At 38.9% G+C, this 5171-nt stretch overlaps 1 pseudogene across 1 annotated transcript; it reads right to left on the bottom strand.

Moving 5' to 3' along the window:
* Positions 1–2492: 2492 nt before the first annotated feature.
* On the bottom strand, positions 2493–4662 carry LOC105515075 (annotated as a pseudogene). The gene is made up of 2 exons (XR_001002259.1): positions 3042–4662; positions 2493–2581 (listed from the first exon to the last, which is right to left on the bottom strand). The product of XR_001002259.1 is annotated as an elongation factor 1-alpha 1 pseudogene (transcript).
* Between the last annotated feature and the right edge of the window lie 509 nt (positions 4663–5171).

The following is a 5171-nucleotide window of genomic DNA, read 5'->3' as shown; positions in this document are numbered from 1 at the left end:
ACACAATTGTTAAATTGTTGTCACATCCAAAATTCCCAGTCTTCATAACATATATGAGACATACAAAAAAACAGGGAAGTATTCTAACTACGTGGAAAAATGCTACAAACAGAAAATATCCCCAAGGGCACCTACAGTTAAGACTTAGTGTACAAAGACTTAAAGTAAGCTATTATAAATATTTCCAAATAACTAAAAGAAATCATATTTAAAGAAATACGGTAAAATACGAAAGTAATGCCTCACCAAATAGAGGCATTACTTTACATCAATAAAGAGACCAAAATTATAACATGGAACCAAATAGAAATTCTGTAGCTAAAAAGTGCAATACCTCAAATATGAAATTCACTATAGAGGTTCAACAGCAAAACAGAGCAGGCAGAAGAAGAAACAGCAAACTTGAAGAAAAGTCAAATGAGGTTTTCCAGACTGAGGAGCAGAAAGAAAAAAGAATGAAGAAAAATAAACAGATCCTAAGAGGCGTGCAGGACACCAGCAAGCATACAAACATATGAATAATGAGGGTTCCAGAAAAAGAAGAGAGAAAAGATAAACACTTGAAGAAATAATGGTTAAAATCTTCCCAAATTTTATGAAAAATATTAATCTACATATTCAAGAAGCTTAACAAACTACAAGTAAAATAAACTCAGAGAGACCTATGCCTATTCATACCATAGTCATATTGACAAAATTGACCGAAGACACAGAAGGAATCTTGAAAGCAGCAAGAGAAGAGAGACCAGCCATGGACAAAGGATTTCAATCAGACAGCCAATTCTCATAGAAGCCATGGAGTTCAGAAGACAATGGATGACATCTTCCAAGTGTTGTAATAAAAAGACTATCAACTAGGAATTCTACATCCAGATAAACTGTCTTTTAAAAATGAAGACATTAAGCCATTTCCAGATAAACAAAAAATGAGAGAATGTGTTACTATCACATACTAAATGGTAGCCTTTAAGCTAAAATGAAAGACCTCTGAAAAGTAGTTCAAATACACACATAAAAATTACGAGCACTGTTAACGGTAACTACACAGTTATTATGAAAGACAGCATAAGCATATTTTTGTTTATAACTCTTCTCCTTTTTTAAAAGACAAAAGCATAAGGCAGTATTATAAAACTGTATTGAAGACTTTATTAAGACGTCATTTATGACAATAATAGCACAAAGCACAAGAGATGAGACAGACATATATTGAAGCAAACTTTCTGAATACCCTTGTAATTATTATTAACTTAAGTTACTAACCAAATTATATTGAGTCTAATTATAATTCCAAAAGTGACCACAAAGAAAATAACTCAAAAACTACAATAAAAGAAGCAACAAGGAAATTTAAAATGTACATTAGAAAATATTTAGCACAAAGGAAGGCAAGAATCAAGGAATAAAGGAACAAAAAAGACATGGAATATAAAAAACAAATACCAAATGGCAAAATTAAATTCTACCTTATCAGTAATATCACTCAATGTTAATAAATTAAATGTTCTAAACAAAAGAAAGAAATTTGCAGTATAGTTATTTTTATTTTTATTTTTATTTTTTGAGATGGAATCTAGCTCTGTTGCCCAGCCTAGAGTGCAGTGGCACCAGCTCGGCTCCCTGCAAGCTCTGCCTTTCAGGTTCACGCCATTCTCCTGCCTCAGCCTCCCAAGTAGTTGGGACTACAGGCGCCCACCACCATGCCTGGCTAATTTTTTGTATTTTTAGTACAGATGGGGTTTCACTGTGTTAGCCAGGATGGTCTTGATCTCCTGACCTCGTGATCCACCCACCTTGGCCTCCCAAAGTCTGGGATTACAGGCATGAGCCACCATGCCCGACCAGCAGTATAGATTTTTAAAAGGCTCTTAATATATACTATCTAAAAGAAAAATACTTTAAAGACACGAGTAGGTTAAAAATAAAAGGATGGAAAAAGATGAGCCATAGAAGCAACAGCCAAAAGAAAGCTAGAGTGATTTTACTAATAAATTTCAAGACAAACGTTCTCACTAGAGACAAAGAAGGTCATTTATGTGCTAAACGTGTCAATCCATCAGAAGATATAATCATTATAAACATACGTACCCCTGAAAACTGAATACTCAGGTGCATGAAGCAAAACTGACAGGAATGAAGGGAAAAATAAACAATTCAACAATAATAGTGCATTTTCAACACCCCACTTTCAATAATGGATAGAATACTAGTCAGATGATCCAGGAGACTTGAAACAACACCATCAACCTAATAGGCATATGCAGAATATACCACAGAATAAGAGAATACACATTCTTCTTACATGCTCATGAAATATTCTCCAGGATAGATCACATGCTCAGCCATGAAACATGTCTAAGTAAATTTAAACGAACTTGAATCACAGGAAGCATGTTTTCCAGCCACAATGGTATTAAGTTAAAAAATAAATAATGGAAGGAAATTTGAGAAATTTACATATGAGTGGAAATGCAATAGCATATATATTTTTTTTCCTCATTAAACTTTTTTAATGGGTCTCAAAATACTGTGACAAATTTTTGGTCAAGTTGTTTCCATTAAAAAGCACTGATTTTAAAAACTAATTGTTTGGACGAATGGAGGCAAGATGGTGCACTTCCGGGTTCTTCTTCACCAACTTTTCCCGCACACGCGAAAATGCAGCCGGCGCCCAGGGAGGGTGCAGACCAACCGGGCATGCGCCAGGTGACGTCAATCCGAAGAGACCAAGATTTACCTGGTCGCACCTGCGGAATGCCCCCCGACACGCCCGTGCCCCGCCTATTGCCCTCCCACTCCTAGAAAAGCCGCTCCGGACGGATGCCAGGCACGGCCTTCCTGAGTCCCTCACTCCTGTCGGGACTGTAGGAACTCCGTCCGAGAGCTTCACCGGGGGACTCTGTCGGCCTTCTTTGCCGGAGGCCGACAGACCTCTTCCCCACACCTTAGGTGACCAAAATAAATTTGCAGTTTTGCTCCTACACTTGCCTACCCGCTGGTTCTTTTGTGCCCGCTCGGCTGGTCTTAGAAAAACAAATCACTAATAACTTACAACTGCCACACGCAAAAAAGAAAACCAAAGTGGTCCACAAAACATTCTCCTTTCCTTCTGAAGATTTTACGATGCATTGTTATCATCAACCATTCTTTTCCTACTAAACTTAAATGGCCAATTGAAACAAACAGTTCTGAGATCTTTCTTCCACCACTGATTAAGAGTGGGGTGGCAGGTTTTAGGGATAATATTCATTTAGGCTTCTGAGCTTTCTGGGCAGACTTAGTGACCTTGCCAGCTCCAGCAGCCTTCTTGTCCACTGCTTTGATGACACCCACCGCAACTGTCTGTCTCATATCACGAACAGCAAAGTGACCCAAAGGTGGATAGTACCAGAAGCTCTCAACACACGTGGGCTTGCCAGGAATCTTATCAACAATAGCAGCATCACCAGACTTCAAGAATTTAGGGCCATCTTCCAGCTTTTTACCAGAATGGCAATCCATCTTTTCCTTCAGCTCAGCAAACTTGTATGCAATGTGAGCTGTGTGGCAATCCAATACAGGGGCATAGCCAGCACTTATTTGGCCTGGATGGTTCAGGATAATCACCTGAGGAGTGAAGTCAGCTGCTTCCATTGGTGGGGTTTTTTGCTGTCACCAGCCACATTGCCACGATGAACATTCTTGACAGACACATTCTTGACATTGAAGCCCACATTGACCCCAGGAAGAGCTCCACTCAAAGCTTCATGGTGCATTTTGACAGATGTTACTTCAGTTGTAACATTGACTGGAGCAAAGGTGACCACCATACTGGGTTTGAGAGCACCAGTCTCCACTCGGCCAACAGGAAGAGTACCAATACCACCAATTTTGTAGACATCCTGGAGAGGCAGGCAAAAGGGCTTGTCAGTTGGACGAGTTGGCGGTAGAATGCAGTCCAGAGCCTCAAGCAGCGTGGTTCCACTGGCATTGCCATCCTTACGGGTGACCTTCCATCCCTTGAACCAAGGCGTGTTAGCACTTGGGTCCAGCATGTTGTCACCATTCCAACCAGAAATTGGAACAAATGCTACTGTGTCAGGGTTGTAGCCAATTTTCTTAAAGTGCTGACTTCCTTAACAATTTCCTCATATCTCTTCTGGCTGTAGGGTGGCTCAGTAGAATCCGTTTTGTTAACACCAACAATTAGTTGTTTCACAGCCAGTGTGTAAGCCAGAAGGGCGTGCCCATTCTTGGAGATACCAGCTTCAAATTCACCAACACCAGCAGCAACAATCAGGACAGCACAGTCAGCCTGAGATGTCCCTGTAATCATGTTTTTGATGAAGTCTCTGTGTCCTGGGGCACCAATGAGAGTCACATAGTACTTGCTGGTCTCAAATTTCCATAAGGAGATATCAATGGTGATACCACATTCACGCTCAGCTTTCAGTTTATCCAAGACCCAGGCATACTTGAAGGAGCCCTTTCCCATCTCAGCAGCCTCCTTCTCAAATTTTTCAATGGTTCTGTTGTCGATGCCACCGCATTTGTAGATCAGACGGTCAGTAGTGGTGGACTTGCCTGAATCTACGTGTCCAATGATGACAATGTTGATATGAGTCTTTTCCTTTCCCATTTTGGCTTTTAGGGGTAGTTTTCACGACACCTGTGTTCTAGCAGCAAACCCGCTGTGGAAAAAAAAAAGCTGCAATAGCATATTCTTAAATCACAATGGGTCAAAAAAAACTCAAGGGAAATCAGAAAATATTTTGAGATTACTTAAAACAAAAACACAACATGCCAAAATTTATGGCTGCAGTGAAAGCAGTGCTTAAAAGGAAATTTATACCTGATTTGTTTTTATTTTTCCCATAATATATTTTTGTTCTTTCTTACTTCTCAATAAAAGGAAATTAAATAAACTTTGTGTATTTTACTGCATATCATTAATTTTTTAAAAAGTTCACACTATATTTCTCTGATTTAGTGCTCATTATTCAGGGTAAGAGGCAAGGGTGAAAACTCCCTCCCCTTATATGGAGAATAATTTAATCTTTTGTATTATATCCTTTCTGTGTAACATTAGAAATTGAGAATGTTTTCCAGTTTCTAAATTTTAATACTTATTGGTATAATACAGAATTTTGGACCACTACTAATATGTTTACATTACATATACCTTCTATTTC

This window comes from Colobus angolensis, unplaced genomic scaffold, assembly GCF_000951035.1.
Source record: "Colobus angolensis palliatus isolate OR3802 unplaced genomic scaffold, Cang.pa_1.0 Scaffold253, whole genome shotgun sequence".
Classification (NCBI taxonomy): Eukaryota; Metazoa; Chordata; class Mammalia; order Primates; family Cercopithecidae; genus Colobus; species Colobus angolensis.
This window is presented reverse-complemented; position numbering and strand designations above follow the sequence as displayed.